General features: G+C 41.0%; 1 long non-coding RNA gene across 2 annotated transcripts; it reads left to right on the top strand.

The window, feature by feature from the left end:
* The first annotated feature begins 64 nt into the window (after window positions 1–64).
* Window positions 65–17,826, top strand: LOC102548321 (uncharacterized). Of its 2 annotated transcripts, XR_015629639.1 has the most exons (5): window positions 102–360; window positions 1,453–1,629; window positions 11,168–11,265; window positions 12,517–12,676; window positions 16,744–17,826. It is a non-coding gene; the product is annotated as an uncharacterized LOC102548321 (long non-coding RNA). The 2 variants fall into 2 exon arrangements; XR_015629638.1 differs by lacking the exons at window positions 11,168–11,265; window positions 12,517–12,676; window positions 16,744–17,826 and adding an exon at window positions 2,809–3,320 and having other exon boundaries at window positions 65–360.
* Window positions 17,827–19,935: the final 2,109 nt, after the last annotated feature.

Raw genomic sequence — 19,935 nt, 5'->3', positions numbered from 1 at the left:
AAAACCAGAACACTCTAGTGGCGCAGACAAGTGACGTCAGACATGTGACTCTCCTGGCCAATGGAAAGAGGATGCGCCGATTCCAAGACTAGTCGTTGTCAAGAGCCTCAGGTGCTAGGATGGCTTTCTTAGGATTCCCCCACTGCTCTGAGGACCTACTTGGTCCAATCCTAGGAAGAGTCTGAGAAACATGTGGAGCTACAAAGCTTCAGCCAAGCCCAGCATATTCAGCTAAACTTCAGAACCCTTCACATGTGCAAGCAAGGGCAGCTTGCAATAGCTCAGCTCTACAGATGTGTGGGAATCAATGCTTATTGTTATATGACACAGTGTGTGTGGTTGCTTACTCCACATCAAAAGGTAAATGATCACAGAGCTAAAACATAAAGCTCCTTAGACTCTCCTAAGAATACAATGCCTTTTATTTATAGAGCTTTCTAGAACTTTCTATATACTTTGCACAGCATGCACTGTTGAGCTTTCTTGGTAGATCTATGAAAAACCGGGGGTTGGGGGAGGGATATTATTGCTCTTTTACAACTGACAGCACTGAAGGTACAAAAGAGAGAGACCAGTTTGCCCATAGCAACAAAGCTAAAGGGAAATGGGAGATACATTGCCCTTATTGCTGGCTCAATAATACCTTCTTCAAACTAGAGGTGGTAGGTATGGGAACAGTGAACAGGAGATGTAAGTCATAAATCATAAGTTTGATAAATCTTCAGGTGACTGAAAATCACTGGCTATTTATTAGATGGACCAGATTTCTCTAAAAAAGAATTTGGGGCCAAGGGGCCATAAGTAACATTTGAAAAAAGAAGAATGCTATAAAGACAAGCCTCTGAGCTGTGTATTGTTACAAGGACAATACATGTGTCACATACTGGTGTTTGCAATATGTGTGCAAATCTGTTAGCAATCTCATAGGCATTATCTCATTCACCTTCATATAACACTATAAATAACATCATATGATAATACCGTATAATGTAACACAGCAAAACAGTGTTGCATGTGATGTGAAATAATTTAAGCCCTAGAAATGAAGCAATAACCCATAAAACTTCACGTAGAAAGGATGTGACGCTGCACTGAGGTCTAAATCTATTTGGTTCTTCCATTGGCATCTTCATCTTGGGTTGCAAATAAAAATCCATGGAGATGGAAGCCATCCCAAAAAAGCTGAGAGGCAGAAGCAAGTAACAGAGCAAAGACTGGCTGGAAACTGCCCAGTGTTCTAAAGACAATGAACTTCAGAGGGAACTAATTTTCTACCCAAGTATTGATGTTCAGTGAGACTATCAGAAAGTCTGTGGCCCACATACTGACCCTGCATTATGAGTCCTCAGAGAAAAACAAAAAGACAATCATTTACCTACTACCTCTTTCTTGCTATTCTTTGTATAACTCTCAGCATAAAACATCATCCAGAAGTGCTTTTTCCCCCTGTAGCAAAGCCACCGTTTGAACCATGCAATATGATAGAAAGAGCCCATGCCTCAAAGTTAACAACCCTGGCAGCGAAATCCAGCCTGGATTAAGAGATGCATTTCTTGAAACTCAGAGGACAATGGCATCTATCTTACAGGATCCTAGAGGAACTAAAAGAGATCTGAGGTACAAAGCTTGGTAAGTGTCTGGGCCATTGAAGTTGTCAATAATCCTGTTTCACTTCCTAAGCTACTTGCACAAGAAGCCAGCCTTCCTGGTAGGAAACTGTTGTAATTTGAATATGCAGTGTCCTCCATAGGCTCATAGGTTTAAACTGTTTGGGGCCCCATTGTAGAGTGTTTACTAAGAAGAGCTTTGCTAGAGGAAGTGGGGGTCACTGAGGGTGGGCCTTGAGACTTTTTAGCCTACCCCCACTTCCTATTTTCTCTCAGCTTCCTGAGGTGGATATAGTGAGACCAGGAAGCCTCTTGCTCCTGCCACCACCACACATTCTCTGTGTGCTACAGTGGCTTGCCTGCAGCCACAGACTGTATCTCTCTATAAGCCAAAATCTTTTCTCTCCTACTTGCCTTTGTCAGGGTTTTCTGTCAGAATGGTAAGACAGTAACTAGGACACAGTGGGAAAATAGGAAAGAGCAAGGCAGAGGTATGTGGGTTATAGGAAAGAGACTGCCATGAGTCAGTCTATCAGGACTATTAACCCTAGATCCTCACTACCACTCTGCGTCCTGACCACTGTGCATCCTACTGTGGCAATTACAGAGATGGGAACACCCCAGACACACAACAGGGATATACATTTATTTTCTCATGTAGACCTCAGTACTATGTACCTGTAGGCCTTGTCTGCGTACAAATGAGCTCCCTTGCTTCCCTGCTTCTTCTTCCAAATGAAAGTGAACTTCATGTGCCTTCCTCTTATGCAAGGAGAGTTGGGGTCTGTAGGTATGTGTTTAGTACAAGAATCAAAGGCCTTGTTGCTTAGGTATGACTTGAAGTCCCTCTGAGTCCCTGCAGCTTCTGATGCCCAGGGAGGGTTGGGGATAGAGGTGCTGTTCTGGTCACCAGACAACATCTGCAAAACTAGCAGACTGTCAATAGTTAATGAGAAAACCATCTACTTCCTTTGACCACTCATGTCTAAAGGACCCTTTCCGGCAGCTTCTTCCTACCAAGTGGATAATATGAATGAGATGTCTTCTATTTCCCCTCAGACAGCCAAAGAACCTGACAACCCCTCCTGCACTTAATGGTTTTCACATTTCTGCTACCTCTGGAGTAAGAAGGAGGGGAGTCAGGTAGGCATTGTAAGAAGATGTAGCAGCAGACAAGAACTTGCTCTCCTGTCTAACTCAGGGTCGTCTGTCCTTTGAGGCTGTGGGAAGAAAATAAAGACATGGAGACTCCAGGAATGAGAAGTGGTAGGAAACCCCTGGAGGCAGATGCAGGCCCTGGAACCATCAGAACCTGCATGGAGCTGTTACTCAAGTCCACACATGATTCTTGTTCTCGGCAGGATCTCCACATGCCCTGTGCTAGAGGAAGCCAGAAGGACGTCTCTCCTTGCTGTGTATGGGGAAGGCTATGGCATTTCTTGAAAAAGTATGGCAAATAGCTTTGCTCTTTCTTCCATGGAAGAGTGTGCTTCAGCCCATACACAGGAGCTAAAGTAGACTTCACAACAGTTCTAAAGCTGAGAATGGAGTTCAGTTAGTGGAGTGCTTGCCTAGGAAGCACGAAGCCCAGGCTGTGGGGCACATGCCTTAACCCCATCTCCAGGGCTGTATAGCCTCCAGGCTAGCCAGGGATACCATGAGATCCTGTATTCTCCTTAAAAATTGTTAAATAAAGACAATATGGTGTTGTAATGGCTGCTATTACTTGAGTATGTCCCCTGCATAACCCATATTAAGCAGTTCTTTCATATCCTTTATTTCATATCATCTCTCCCTCAACCCTTTGGTATGGTTCTCCATAATCTGACCTCAACTTTGCCTCCCAGGGTCATCTCCTACCATCCAGCGAGCTCATTCATGAATATGCTATAGGCCTTGGTCCATGCTGTTCACTCCACTACATTGTCTTCCAAACTAGCCACTCTCTTCTCCTTAAGACCTAGTGCAGCATGCAAAGGTATAGACATGCTGGGGACAGAGATGCTTGGCTACTACTTTAAGGGACTATCTTAAAGGTTCATCCATAATTTCTATGGCACGTTAATTAATTAATTAATCATTGCATTCTCTTTTTCTAGACTGTAACTCTTTGGTTGCATGAGATTCTTATGCATCACAAGTACCAGGCCTATGATGAGTGAATATTTATGAAAAAATAAGTGGAATTATACTGGCTACTCTTCTCGGGGACCTTGACCAAATCGGTTTAGAGAAATGGAAACACAGCACACTATTGAGTAGCTATAGGAAGACGCATAGAGGGAATGAGACTGGAATACACAGAGAATTCCAGACAACAACATCAAAAAAAAAAAAAGCAAAAATAAAAGCACACACTGTTCAGATTCCCCGCTATAAAGTTCATCTTTTGTTTCCCATTTCCAAACTGTAGAGTAAATCGGTGTGCAGCTCATCCTTGCAAGATAGGGAAGGGTGAGTGCATACATTATTCTGACTTCATAAGCATGAAGTCTGCTTTCTCATTCATTCATTCAAGCTGTTAATTATGTCAACAGGAACTCCTGGGTCAGTTGATACCTTATGCTTCACTAGTAAGACTACTATTGCGCATGTTTTATCACTCAAGTTGTCTCAGCTTCGGCCATGTGGAGCTCTTTCAGTTGTTCCTGGCATTCTTTCAATACACTTCGAACACTTTATTAATTGAGCATTGGCTCATTTCCTGGCAGTATGAGATGCTCCCAGCTCCTCTTGTATATTACCCGAGAGAATCTGAGAATTGGCCTTCTCTTTAAGGGATTTCTCTAGCTCTTATTAGAAAATGTCCTTAAACAGTGAGATCTGGGGAGCAGCTGTGCTAAGTGATATTTAGAAGATGTGGCTTATAGACCCTTTCAGCACACTGAGTTAGAGAAGGTACATGTATAAGGTGTGGTAACCTGGTTCATCTGCCTAGCTATCTGGCCAAACACGAATCCATGCTGTTGGTACCAACTTTGATCTGAACCTCGTGGTTCATTCTAATCTTCCCTCTTGCTCTGTGTGCTAATCCTCTCTAGCAGTGTGGTCCTCAGAATTCATATCCATTACTGATTTGTTTCAGCTTGTTATACCAGTGCAGTGGCTTGAACATTTTACCACCCAGACTGTGGTACCACTCATGTACTTAGTGCTCCTTGCCTAGTCTTCCACAGTAGTTCCAAAGTTGCCTATGTCAGCTCTATGTCTTCCTCCTACCCTGTTCAGTGGGGTTATGTCACACATTTGTAATGCCCTTAGATTCCTTTCATTACTGTCTGCATTTCATCCCGGAATCTCTTGGTCTCCTAATTGAATTTCTTTAATTTGGGTGCATTAAGATTTCACTCTCAGGGCTCTAAAATTCCATGTGGTTTGGTAAATACATAGTGTCTTGAATCCACGAGTGACGTAGCTCAGAGAATGGCTTTACTGCCCTAAAATGTAACTCCCTGCACCTCATCTAGTCAACCTCTACTCCAACCCTTGGCAACCACTGATCTACTTTTTATCTCTAGGGTTTTATCTTTCCGGAATGTCATAGAAATGGAATCCCATGAGGCAACCGTGTAGCAGTAGCATGTTTCTCTTACTTAGCAATATGCATTTTTAGATTCACAGGCTAACTATGAATGATAACTCACTCTTTTCTGCAAATAGATAGTCTTCCATTATACAGAGGTTCTTAGCTGGTTTACCCAGTAGTTTGTTAAAAGACAGCTCTAGTAGTATTATAGATAAGGCTGCTAAAAGAAATGCTCATATTGGTTTCTGTGAGCATGTTTTCAGATCAGTTGGATGAATACATACCAATACAAATACTGGTGTGTGTGTGTATGTGTGTGTGTGTGTGTGTGTGTGTGTGTGTGTGTGTCTGTTGTATGTGTTTTTAATTTTTTGATAGAGTCTTACTATATAACAATGGCTAGCTTAGAACTTGCTCTGCAGAAAAAGCTGACCTCAAACTTACAGAATTCTTACTGCCTCTGCCTCTAAAGTTCTGAGATTTAAGGCAGTATCATACCACACCTATATATATATATAGGTGTGGTATATATATATATATGTATATATATATATACACATATATATATATATATATATATATATATGGCATATGAACTTAAAAACTCCATTCTGGAGTTACCTTTAGCATTCTGTCTTCCTACAGCAGTGAATAAGAATTAGCATTGTACACTGTCCCCATTGATGACACCATGCTTCGGTCATTTTAAGTGCTGGTATCTTATTTACATTTGACATCTCCTTGATGGCAAATGATGTTGTCTTTTCATATACATGTTTTCCCTCTTCAGTTTTCCCCATAAATTGTTTGCTCAGGCCTTTTGATCCTGTTAAAAGTCGATTGCTTTCTTATTACTGACTCAAGATTTTATTCTAAACTGGGGTAAGGTGCATCAGCATATAAATCTTGTCTTCCTGTCTGTGGCTTATTTCTATTTTTCTCATTATTTTTCAAAAGATCATTTGATCTTAATTTAATTATTTATTGTCCTTAAATTTTGTGTCTTTTTTCATCCTAAGGTTAAATTTTGCCCTGTCTTTCCTTATAGAAGCACTATAGTTCTTTTTTTTTTTGTTTGTTTCTTTTTTTTCGGAGCTGGGGACCGAACCCAGGGCCTTGTGCTTCCTAGGTAAGCGCTCTACCACTGAGCTAAATCCCCAGCCCAGCACTATAGTTCTTAACTTACTTAAACCCATGTCTACATTCAGACGTGGCTGGGATCCCAACAGTGTCCAGGGAGTTACAGCCTCACAGATCCACTCACTGCCAATCTATTGTGTGATGCTTATATCACCATGACAAAGACCAGTCACCAGACACCTGGGCCAAAGATATCCCCAAAGAAAGGTCCTCTGACCCCTACTGGGGCTTACCCACCCCTTTGTTTTCTTCCTTTTTCATCTATCAGCCCCTAAGCCCCTCCCCTCACATGCTCATCTCCCTTTCTCCACTGCTGCTTTGTCCTTCCTTTCCCCCTTCTGTTATTTATGCTACTTCCTGTTCTAATTTCCAAAGATGTCCGCTCTCTCTCATCCCTCCCTTTCCTAGCTTGTGGACCATCACCCATCATCCTTGCTCCTCTTTCCACAGTTGGTTGCTTTCTGTTTTACTGCCACACCCAAAGCAGTACCAATATTTACTGTCATGACCAACTCTGTTGTTCTCTCTCAACCCTCTCGGCAGCCTTTCAGCTGCTGGGCACTTAGGAGAAAATGTTCTTCCCACTCCATGTCAAGTCCCCCACTCCCACCCTGTGAACTTAAGTCTCATTAACATGGGTCTGATGTCCTCATCCAGTCTTCTTTAAGCCCCATTGCTCTAATCACCCAAGGAAGTGATTCTCAAGTTTTAAGGACCACGAAGGATCCATTATGTCATTGAATAGAGCCCAGGAATCTACTTACTTAAGGATTATCCTCCATCTGTTGGATAATGGATATAAACCAATTGCTGAGAAACACAGACCTGGGAACCATTGGAGGGAGAGCTGATGGAGTGTTCTTTTCACCTGACATGAAATAAGTTCGAGAGCCTAGATTTTAGTCTCAAGTCCATTCAACCAGGTAAAAGAACCAGATTATTTAATTAGACCTCTGATCCTCATATGGGAAACAAGGCTTATAATATCTACTTTGTACATTTCAAAGTTTCTAAGAAGTTATTCTGAAAGGATTTTGAAAAATATAAATCACTTGACATATGTAATGCTAACACAAAATTCTTAACTCACAACAGTTCTAAACATGCTTTGCTACATAGAAAATGCCTCTAAACCACTATGAATTCTAAGGAAAGGAAGGGAAGGGAAGGGAAGGGAAGGGAAGGGAAGGGAAGGGAAGGGAAGGGAAGGGAAGGGAAGGGAAAGGAACATGTCAGAACTGTGAATGTTGTCTAGCACCTACAGGAATCCTTCTCAACCCTTCATACATAGGATTCACTGGGGGAATTTTGGGAGAAAATATATTTGGCTCAGCAGACGTACAGACTGCACTTGAAACTGCGTTCCCATATCTCCAGGGGATGCTGATGTTGTAAGGAATGCACCATACTTGGAGTTTAGAAGAGGCTGATGGGCTTAAGGTGAGAAGTCAATAGAGGATAGAACAGGTTGACAGTAAAACAATAAGATTGTGGCTCAACTTACCTCTTAAGAGCAGGGAACAAGGCTCTCTCTAGAATCCCACTCTGGAAGGGATCACAGCACAGTTGTCCTAAGGCAGGATTTCCAGGAAACACAGAGCTAGAGACAGAGGTAAAGCACTTAAAGCTTTCCCACCATTTCCCACCAGGAAGCAACATTGACAGACAAGATTAGGTTTAGAACTTATGGGGCTCTATTTCATCTTTATGAACTTTTTCTCTCTTTTATGTGAAAAAAAACTGATAATTATGTGATTTATCTTGAATGGTTACTGTGAAAATACATTATTTTAATCCATGCGCAATACTAGGTGAATAAAGGGCAACTAGAAAATATACAGTAGACATCAGCTAGCATCTGTGTTATGTCAGTGTCATCAAGGTCAGCATCATTTCCAGATGTTGATGATGGTGAGGATGAAGGCAGACCAGGTTCTTAAAGAACCCTCCCAGATAGCACAACCCCATTTATTCATTCTGTCAAAATTAGAAATATCTTTGCTCTGTTCATCTCTGGCCATGACTACAGAAAGGAACAGAAAAGAATCTTACATTTCTTAGAAGAAAACTATGAAGTCAGTATCAGAAGAAGTAACCAATGGATATGAAAGATAGAGGTCGGGAAAGCATTTTACATGGTAATAAGCACTTACTCTTCTTTCAAGAGCAGACCCATGCATTTTCTCTTGTTTACATCTTCCATGTTCACTCCCTGGCTTTGTGAGTTGGACCCAGACCTCAGACTTTTCAAGTTACATTCTCCACCCTTATGTCAAAGCAAGTAAGTGCAAGGAAATTTGTTTCAGAGACTGGCTCTGGGATGAGAATTCTTCCAATGCACTGAGCCAGCTGACCTGCTCAGGCCTGAGCTCATCCTTCTGGCTGTACATTCGCACATCTGTATCTCTGGGAAACACAGAAAAAGCTAAAGTGGAACAAGATACCAGGAGACTCCACAAGGATTGGGTCTTCTAGGAAGCTTTTCCTGCAGTCTAATGGGAATAGTTCCTTTGGACAGAAGACAAGAAAGCTCTGAGGATTCTCCCTGAAGAACAATCTCTGACATGGTTCCAGTATTTAAGGAGAAGAATTAACTTTGAACAATACTTCACACTTGATGGAACTGCCAAGAGAATTAATAAGTACAATCCAGTTGGAAAATGCATTACATAGCATGCACTTGGGACTCCATTACACATGCCAGCCGAAAGCTGAACCTCTGTGAAATAAAGTGACAAATGCAAGTGGCAGACCTGTGATCTTAATGTTTTGGCTTTTCCTCATTTTAAATCCTACTATGCTCCCTCTGCCTTGTGGACCAAAAGTTCCTAGCATAACTGCCCCTATACATGGTAGGAGATTATTATTTTTGTGTGCATCTCCCAAGTGCTCATGGAGCACATGGTCTAAAGGTCTCACTTATCCTTGTAAGTTGCGCTTCTTTTTTAAAATCTCTTCATCTAGCTAAGAAGTCCCAGGGCAAAGATATTTTGCCTATATTCCTTTCCTTCCCTGGCAGAGATGGATGCTTATCTGTGGTTGATTGAAACTTTGATCCACTCATTCAGGCATACCAACACATGTCTTTCTGTGACATCTACGAAGGACATCCTGACAACTCAGAATGACTTGGCAGCTGTGGACCTTGGTCAGTGTCAACAGGGACAGAAGTCAGGTCATGAGCAAAGTTCTCTACACCCTATCATTAGATTCTTTTCCTTTCTTTTCTTTCTTTCTCTCCATTTTCTTTCCTTCCTTCCTTCTTTTCTTTTTTTGCTTATGTGTCCTTTGACTGGATATTGCAGCCACTTAATTTCTTTTCCATCAAATATACCCCTCTGTGTCTCCTACATCACCAGTAGAAGGGAAGAGAAGCGAGGCAGTGTAGGGCAACAGACATCCAAGCTGGGAGTGACTGGGATGCTGGGTGTTTACAGAGTGGATTGGGAGTGGTCTAAGTTCAGAGAGGTTCCTACTGAGGTTGTGTTGTAAGGGCCACAAAGCACAACATACCTGAGAACTCAGGGCCCAGGAACCTCAGGATAGAAACAGACCTAGTTTGGAGGGAGCTCCTGAGCTGAGAATTGGCAGCGTTAACTGAAGAGAAAGAAAACGAGATCCGAGAGAATGGCTTTTGGAAACAGCTAAGGATTGTTGGCATTGCTGTGGAAAATTAGGGAAAGGCCCAAAGAATGAAAAATTAGAGCACCAATTTCTCCAATTTTAACTTGGTTCCAGAAATCAAAATGTGTGAGCTTAACAGTAATAACTCATGCCTTGAATTTCTTTTCTAGACACTAAATGTGTGATTAGTTGATTTTAGTGGTAATTGTCAAAGTGTATTCATTGAGAAAAATTAAGTCATGCCAATGTTTGGGTTTTCAATTTATTTATTTTATTTCACATGTATTGGGGTTTTGCCTGCATGTATGTCTGTATCAGGGTGCCAGACCCCCTAGAACTGGAGTTACAAAAAGCTGTAAGCTGACATGTTGGTGCTGGGAATTGAACCCAGGTCTTCTGGAAGAGCAGCCAGTACTCTTAATCACTCTTATTCTCTCCAGCTCTCCAGTGTCTATATTTTAATAACTTACATGTTGATTGCAAGGATTTCATCAAAATGGAATAAGATGATGTTATCACAATTTAATATAGGCTTTTTGCTTTGCATTCCTATGTAAGTTCATATGCTACAGAGATGTCTGTTCACCCATTCTCACTCAGGATAGCAAATGCCCAAGATACTCGACATATAAAGACAAAGCGCTTATATTTGTTTCATAGTTTCAGAGGCTTCAGGTCTGTCACTTGGCACCCATGGCATGATGGGATATCATAGCAGAAATGATCGGCCAAGGAAATTATTCACCCAACAAGCAGGACACTAAAGATAAAAACATCATATAATAGGACCTCAAAATCTCTTTTAAAGGCAAACTCCCAATGACCTAATGAATTCCCAAAAGGCCCTACATCTTAAAGCATCTCCAACAGCACTGCTTTGGGGACAAGGCATTTAACATGTGGGCCTCCAAGGAGTACTCATAGTCCAGACAGCAACTATTATTTTGTGTATTTCATATATGTATATATATATATATATACACACACACACACACACACACACACACATGTTTCTGTGTCTGAGTATATGTGTATACTTATTTTATCATATTATAATACACGGAATGGAGAAAATGAGCTAAAATTAAATATCTCATTATATATGTAATGAACCTTAATATTTGACCTGTTGTGCAAGTATGTGTGTGTGCATGTATGTGCCTGTGTATGTGTTCAAGGACAGGTATGTGCAATTATTTACACATGCATGTGGAAACCATAGCACAAAGTCAAGTACCTTCCCCAATTGCTCTTTTTCTTATTTTCTTAGACAGCATCTCTCACTGGAGCTCATCAATTTAGCGCTACTGGCTGACCAGCAAGCAACAGGGATACCCCTGTCTCCACCTCCCAGAACTGGGATTATAGGTGTGTACTGCTAAGCCAAGCTTTTGGTGTGAATGCTGGAGATTCAAACTCAGGTTCTCATGCTTGAACAGAGAGCAATTTATTCATTAGCCCCAGCACAATTTTTAATGGAATGATAGGAGTTCATTTTGTCCATTAACATAGTCACAAGGATAAAGTATTTGGTATGACCCTACTAAATAAGGAGTATTGTGACACTGGTGAAAAAAAAACCAGAGAGTCATCTATAGAAAATATTTCCAAATAAAGCTCATTGGCACACTTTGGGGACTGATAGGAAGCTTACATTGTTCGATGGTAGTTTTAATTTCCCACAAAAGCAATAACAAAGGAAAGATACCGTGAAATCTTATGGATAGACCTAAGCTAAGTTTTGAAAACTATTGAATTGAAATAATTATCTCCCCAGTGCCACCGGATGAAAGTCTGACCGATGCTGGTTAATGAGTCCTAAATCCTTCAAGCCAACACAGACTGACAGATCCCAGCTTCACAACCTGGTTCAGCTCAATGCTCAGGGTCTCTCTGCTCTTGCTCAAATTCTTTCTAAAATACAAATAAATAAAATGTGGTCTATGCAACTGGCACTAAATGCCTAGAGTGGGGATTTTTCACATTCTATGCTTGAAGGTGACATTGATCAGGTAGTACAGAGGACTCTAGGGTCCTAGCTTGAGTTCTAAAAGTAGTTCTCAATAATTTCTGTAAAAACAACTCAGAACTTTTTGAGCTACTTGCTAAATAATAGCCCCAAACCTGACCTGCTTCTAGGAAGGAATTAGAGTCCTAAGCAACACTGAGGAAGTAAAATTACAAATTTGAAAAAAGTGACATTTTTTTTGTGCCAATGAAATCTCTGGGGTGTTGTTGGAGATGGGCCATTTCAATAGGGTGTTAACAAATCTGACATATTCACATAGAATTATTGGTGTAGTAATGAAAATAGAAAGAAACTAAAGCTCCCAGAGTCCTTAAGAAAGGGCCTGATCTGGGCTGGAGAGATGGCTCAGCCGTTAAAGGCTAGGCTCACAACCAAAAATATAAGAAAGGGCCTGATCACAGTGATAGTTAGTGGAGAATTCCTAATTGGCCAAAGTGTTGAGAAGTGTGAATGTTTTAAAGGCTGAGACCCAAAAATGGTGTCAATCACATCACCCTCTTCAAGGCTCGGGGAACATCTCAAAAGGAGCAGGAAAAATTTAGAGCCAAAGGCTGGAGAGGAATGGTCTGAAACTATCTTCTATTTTCTAGACGTGGTCTGGCCATTGCACCCATGAACTCAGAGCAATTGTGGTTGCCTTCACAAGACTTACACAAAATGGGACATGTCAACATCCAAGAGTGAATGAGGGAAGGAACTCATGAAGCCCCATCTCTCCCTAAGGAGCTCTTGGCACTTAATGATGACTAGGTAAGGGAATGATGTTGAATCTTCCTGAAACTGGAGCCAACACAGAATGCTAAAACCTAATCATCTGAGCCCAATACCAACTATACTCCTAGAGTCACACCAAAGTCAAGGGCCACTAAATATCCCTGTGGCAGTTTGAATAGGATTGGCCCCCATAGACCCATGTGCTTGAATGTGTGGCTCATAAGGAGTAGCACTATTAGGAGATGTGGCCTTGTCAGAGAAGGTCATCACTGTGGAGGAGGGGCTTTGACATCGCATATATGCTCAACCTATACTCAGTGTGGATACAGTCTCTTTCTGCTGACTTTGAATCAAGATATAGAAACCTCAGCACTTTCTCAAACACCAAGTATCTCTGTATTGTTTCCTACCATGATGATGATGGACTAAAGCTCTAAGACTGTTAGACTGTAAGCTCAGGTTAAATGTTTTCCTTTATAAGAATTGCTGTGGTGATGGTGTCTCTTCACAGCAATAGACATAAGACAGTCCCATTTTGCTTAAATTAAGTTTGTGTCCTATGAATCTTCATGGTTCCATCTTTCTACTATTAAATCCTGAAGGCTAGGAGTCAATCAGAGATGAAGGCCTCCTCAGAATAGCCTTAGATTCCCTCAGTGCTCCCTATCCATTGCTCCAGATCATCCATCGTCATCAGGACATGACAATGTCTTCTGAATCATTCTCCTGCCTCTCTGAACATTGCTAACTAAACTATCTCAAAAAGATGAAGCTGCTCACTGTTTCCTATGTGCTTTGAATAGATGAATAGTTAAGATCAACCATGCTGGGTACTCTGATGTGTGTTACATGTTAACTCTGTAGCTAAGGAGATTGTACAGAGAAAAACCATAGAAATTTAAGATACTATGCAAAATAAATACAGGTCCTGTAGATTTTCACATATAATCTTGAGTCAGGAAGGGCATGTACATAAGGGTCAATTTTTTTTAAAATCTTAATGTTGACCATTCTTTTGATGTTAACTGGGTAAGAGTTTTGAATGGAAAGGAGCACTGTGACCAATGAGGATTAGAGCAAGAAAGCATGCTAAACAGAATGTGGCACGTTTTCACAAGCAAAGGCTCTGTAATCAAGGGGCTTTTCCTTGATCAAACCCAAGTCTTATTAATTCAAAGTTTCCTACATCTCTTGGCATAGAAAAAAATACTGTGTACACTGGAGTCCAAATGGATGGCAACACACTTAAGGATGCTGAGGACATGATTAGCTGTCTCCAAAACGGAGCTAGCGTGCTCCAGGAAAAAAGAGTTGGAGAGGTCAACTGACACCAACCACATCATCCCCAAAGCCTCTGCAGACTGCTCTGAGAGCATTGGGGGGTGGGGGGGATAGTTTGGAACCTCCTGGAACATGTGCTGGATCAGTAGGGTGTGTTGTGTTTTATTTCCCCAATTAAAGCAAATTCTAACCTTGAAAGAACACAGGGTACAGCCTCTGTGGTTCAGAAATAATGAACTTGGAGGATTGGGGAGTTTTTCTGTAGCCCAGATGTTCTATGAGGCCTACTTCCCTGAGCTGGATGAATCTGTAGGACCCATCATTTCTTTGTTGTTTATAAGCACTTTGGCTTTGATCAGAGAAGCAGCTGGCATCCTTCCCTGTAAAGAGGATAACTGACCCAAGAGACCAGCAGAGTGGCTGTCCCTCTTTTGTGACTTTGTGTTCCCACTAAAACTACTTGGTCATAAAACTACGGGAATGAATATGACCTGGTACAACTTTTAGTAGATGATGATGATGGTGATGATGATGATGATGATGATGATGACGACGACGACGACGACGACAGCAATGTTTTAAAATTAAGTGTACCTATGGGTATGGCTCAATGGTAGAATATGTATCTTGTCTGGTCAATTCCCTGGGTCAATCCTAGTAAATCTATGTGCCCCCCCCCATCTACATCAGGAAGAGATAATCCAAACCATATTGAGATTTTTCAGGCCATTTGTCTACACAATGATAAAGTTTTTTGATCAGCCTTGAAACTCTCCTTGATTCCAGAGAGGATTTCTTGTTTGCTCACTATGTGTACTACTCAATGTAGCATCAAATAAAGTTTATGAAATATCTCATTATTTAACCAAATTCCCCAATATATATTCAAACTTCCCATAATATGCATATAAATTATAATTTGCTTACGTTCGCCCCTTTTCTTCACGCTTTCCTCTCATCCCAACAGCCATACTAAGTTGGCTAAGTATGATTGTGCCATTCTTAAGAAAAAGTTTTTCCCATGGTGTCAATGATAGGCTAGATAAAGTGAATAGAGAAGGTAATACAGGATAGGAGAATTGATTTAATAAATGATGTAGTAGATCAGCGACTATCCAGAGAAAATATGGTCATTTTCTTATTTTATATCATAGGTCATAAAGAGAAAAATGCACAGCTATTAATACATGAAATTATTTGATGGAGAGTAGAGAAAGGGCTTAACAATAAATTGTCTGACAAAAATATAATTTAAAATGTTAATAGAGAGTGAAGAATATGTTCAAAGTATACTAAATAAGTGCATGAAATGTGCATGTCCTTATGTGGCCACATAAAATAAAATACAATAAAATAAAAGTCCTATATCTGGGGATATGAGTTTTTGCCTAGAATGCAAGTTCAATTCTCAGTATAAAAAAATTTTTAAAAAAACACATGAATCAATTGTTATAAAATACTAAATTATGCACAAAAATATGAAGTGAGTCATACACTGGGGGGGGGGGGAACGTACTTTAAAAATTACAAGATACTGAAAAACTAGCCAAGTTGGTAAAGTACTGGCCTCATAAGTACATGGACCCAAGTTCAACCTCCGGAATGCATGTAAAATAATAATGTAGAAGCATAATCCCAAGGTTGAGGAAGCGGCAGACAGGCAGATTCCTGGGCCGTTGCCGGCCGAGTTGCCTAGTCCACCCGGTAAGTACGAGGCTAGTGAGAGACCCTGTCTCAAATGAAAAGCAGACTGATCCTGAAGAACAATATTTGAGGTTAACCTCTGGCTTCCACATGTGTGTGCATGCGTGTGTGCATGTGTGCATGCACGTGTGCATGTGTGTACACACACTAAACAAATGGTAAGAAAGAATTAACAGTTTAAATGTAAAAAAAAATCTTCTAAGTTATTAAGACAACTGTAGAATAATACTCAGGTGAAAAACATACACTTTCAGCCAATAAGAAATGAACTTAGAGCTACTAATAAAAATGTGGTTAAGCTCAGGATGATTATCTTGCGTGGTTGTCAGTGGATATTAGTATACACTCATTTGAAAAATGTTTCAATAAAGTATAAGTTCACTTGACCCAGCCAAGCTATGTGTGGTGGAACCACAGATACCAATAAGGAGGAGGTCCCTGGCCAGGAGCAAGGTTAAGCAGAGTCCCAAAGCCTGCTGGCTATCCAAGTGCTTCACCACACACCCTGCATGACATGGTTGCTAGCCTGTAATATTAGCATTTGCAAACCCAGGGGGCTGACCTGGTATTTTTGCAGCTGGAGATCAGGATTAGACTGATTGAAATTTGGCTTGTAGGAGCAGGGAGGAACCCAAGAGACCTCCTGCTCTGACCTTCTCCTTTGATAGATGATCAGAGGGGTGGGGTGTGAGGGATGACCTATCCAATGACATAACCCAATCAGAGCAGAGTGAGGGTTTCAAGTCTTACCTCCTACCCCAGGCTCCTGCCATCTTTCAACCCTGTGTGTTCCATTCCAGCTAATCAACCTTCCGGATGACGTGTTTTGTGGTCCATCATCTGGCTTTCATTAATAACTTGCTAGTCTGGAGCTTTGTAATGGTTTGTCATAATGTCCACGACTGTCTGTGGCCCGAGTCACTTTGAATGCAGCGTAATAGGAAGAACACTGACCTGCAGTGGCCTGGGGGTACCACTGCAGAGCAGTTTAAACTTGAACGATCTAAAGATCACCTGTTTATCTGTAGAAAAGAAGTTTACAGTAAAAAGTCTGACTATCTCCCTTGAAACCTCTCCATGTATTTTTCTGAATGTCCTGCTATTTCCCTGTGTTGCAGAATTAACAAATGAGACGCAGCAGTACACGCTGGAGGCTGAGGCAGGAAGGTTGTTCCAACCTTTCTTGAACAACCAAGATAGACCAAAATCACAAAACCACAGAAATCATATGTGTAAATTCAAAGAACTGAAAGACTTGCAAGGAAACGCCTAGGTACCAAGATGGCTGCTGTACACAGGTAGAGGTGGAGGCGAACTTGACGAATGATACTGTTAATTTCTATAGTAACCCCTAACATGCTGTGGCGTTAGATGATATATTTGACTATATCCCAGAGCAGTCATGAAATAAGGAAATGACATAGCTCAGACCAACCTTGCTCAATAGAACATAATAGGAACCACATTCGCAGTTCTCTGTGTTCCAGTAGCCACATAAAGAAGTAAGAGAAACAGTTGAAATTAATTTTAATAATACATTTTATTTCATCCAGTGGAAATGAGATATTATTTTAGTGTGGAACCAATATTTTAAAATTAACAAGATATTTTATATTCTTCCTTCCTTATACCCCTGTAAGCCTGGTGTGTATTTTATTAAATGAGCACAATTCAGTTTAAACGCTGAAATCTTTAGCAAGGCTTGATTTTCCAGCTCATAAAACTTACAGTTGAAACACTCTCGAGTTATTTCATACCTACTTCATCCAGAAACTGAAGTGCGTGTATGTCAGTTTTTAAACTGAATTAAAAATTCAGCTCTCAGTTGCATAGCTCATATTTCAAGTGCCCAACAACCACATGTGGCTACCATATTGGACAGCATTGGTCAGATAATTTGGCCACCCACTTCTACCCTTACAAGCATGTTTGGCTCATCAGACAAAACAAGAGAATATCATACTGTTTAGAGAAAGGCCATCAGAACATGAGAAATAATAATCAAATATGACTTATTTTTATAAAGAGTTTTCATGCAGATGGCATGGCAGCAACTAGAAAGGAATAAGAGTCACACCGTTTTGGAAAGACTAAAGAGAAACAAACACTGACCATCTCCCTGTTCCAAGCGAAAGCTGTTGTCATATCTTCAGAATAATGTGGACATAAACATAGTTGACAAATAAAACATTTCTGAAGCCCAAAACCTCATATTGAAGAAGGGTTCCTTTCTCACAACATCCTTCTGCTTCAAATTTTCCTACATCGGTGGCTGTTCCAAGACCATACCCCCTGATGACATCACCCCTACCCAAAAGAAAAAAAAACTATGAAAACATTAACTATGCCCACCTTTCACCTATCTCAAAAAATGAATAAATAAAAGTCAAGGACGGTTGCCAGGGTTATGATAGTCTGTAAAGTTCATCTATTTTGGTTAAATGATAATTTCTGAAATGATGTAATTTGCATTTCCACATGTTTTCCCACATTCTTGTCTTCCCAGCTCTGTTGGCCTCTAAGAAAGGACAGCCAGGAGAGATGTCTACCACCTAACATTCTTTAGCTGACCACTTCCTGCTTGGCCCAGCACTCAACTAACACTTGCAGAAAGAAAAAAGAAAAGCTTTTCCACCACCACCCCCTTTTGCCCATATCAGGGAGCTCAGAACTGCCTGTAACTCTAAATCCAGGGGTCCTGAGGCCTTCTTTTAATCTCTTCAGGCACCCACACACATGTGGTACATGCAAACACACAGAGAGAGACATAAAGATACACACACACACACACACACACACACACACACACACACACACACACAAAGGATCATAAAATAAATCTCTAAAAACAACAAAACTTCAAATGCTAAAAATGTAGTTGGATGGTGAAAAAAGGTGCACATCTAAATCCTTAAAGGGATGAGACAAACTAGAGAGATAAGAAGTAAAATGTAAATACAATACAAGGAAAGAGTGGGTTTTCAGAACATATGCCCCAGTGGTAGTTTGAATATGCCTAGCCCATGGGAAGTGGCACTATTAGGGGTCTGGCTTTGTTAAAATAGGTGTGGCCTTGCGGGACGTGTATCACTGTGTCGGTGGGCTTTGGGGTCTCCTAGTGCACAAGCTCTACCCAGTGTAGAAGACTGTCTCCTTCTAGCTGCCTTTAGATTAAGATGTAGAAATCTGAGGCTCCTCCAGCACCATGTCTGCCTGCACGCTGCCATACTTCCCACCATGATGATAATGGACTAAACCTCTGAAACTGTAAGCCAGCCCCAATTAAATGTTTGCCTTTATAAGAGTTGCCTTGGTCATGGTGTCTCTTCCCAGCAATGGAAGCCCTAACAAGATAACCCTACCAAGGAAGGCAGAGGGCTTGGCATCTGTTCTCTTAAGAGCCCAAGGTCAAAGAAAGATGACCCTTTTGTCCCTTTAGATCCCTGGAGGCAGGGGAAGGAATCTTGCATGTCTATGCTTAGCCCTCAGGACAGCAGAGCTAGAGTCAAACAATACTCAGTAAATCAAAATCAGTCATCAACCTCTGGGTCCGAAATATTTCATCCTGTGATGCCTGCATTTAGAGCTGAGTTACTAGGGTGTTATTTACAAGCACGGAGTCATTTGCATGTCAGAAGGCCTCATGATAGATTTGCAACAACTCCTGTTTAACCTCCATTCTTGGCATCTGACTATAGCTCTGTCACATACTCCACAGAAGAGCTACCTCTGGCTGCCTGTAGTCTTTACCTCTAAAATCCCATCGTCATATCCAGTGCCCCAAGAACTCTGCCTGACATAGGGAAAGGGTTGTTGGTGAACATCTGCCAGAAGAGAACACCACCTCCTTCCTTTCTTCCTTCCTTCCTTCCTTCCTTCCTTCCTTCCTTCCTTCCTTCCTTCCTCCCTCCCTTCCTTCCTTCCTTCCTTCCTTCCTTCCTTCCCTCCTTCCTTCCTGTGAACAAATACACTCCACAACGTGCTTATGATGGTCAAAGGACGACTTGCAAGAGTCAGCAGAGGCTTTCAACCAGGTAGGTCCTGGGATTGAACTTGAGTCATCAAATGTATCAACAAGTGCTTTCACCTACTGAACCATCTCAATGACTCCTTGAAACATTTTAAGTTTGCAATTGGAATGTATGTTTATGAATATACAGTGATATACATATGTATAGTCAAATTACAACAAAGGATCAAATTAAGACAATTGTCAATATCATCTCAAACATTTGTCATTCATTTGTGTTAAAAGCATCCAAAATTCTGCTCATTTGGAATACATCATTTACTTACCATGTGTAGTTAGA

Source organism: Rattus norvegicus, chromosome 9 (genome assembly GCF_021556685.1).
Source record: "Rattus norvegicus strain SHRSP/BbbUtx chromosome 9, alternate assembly SHRSP_T2T, whole genome shotgun sequence".
Classification (NCBI taxonomy): Eukaryota; Metazoa; Chordata; class Mammalia; order Rodentia; family Muridae; genus Rattus; species Rattus norvegicus.
This window is presented reverse-complemented; position numbering and strand designations above follow the sequence as displayed.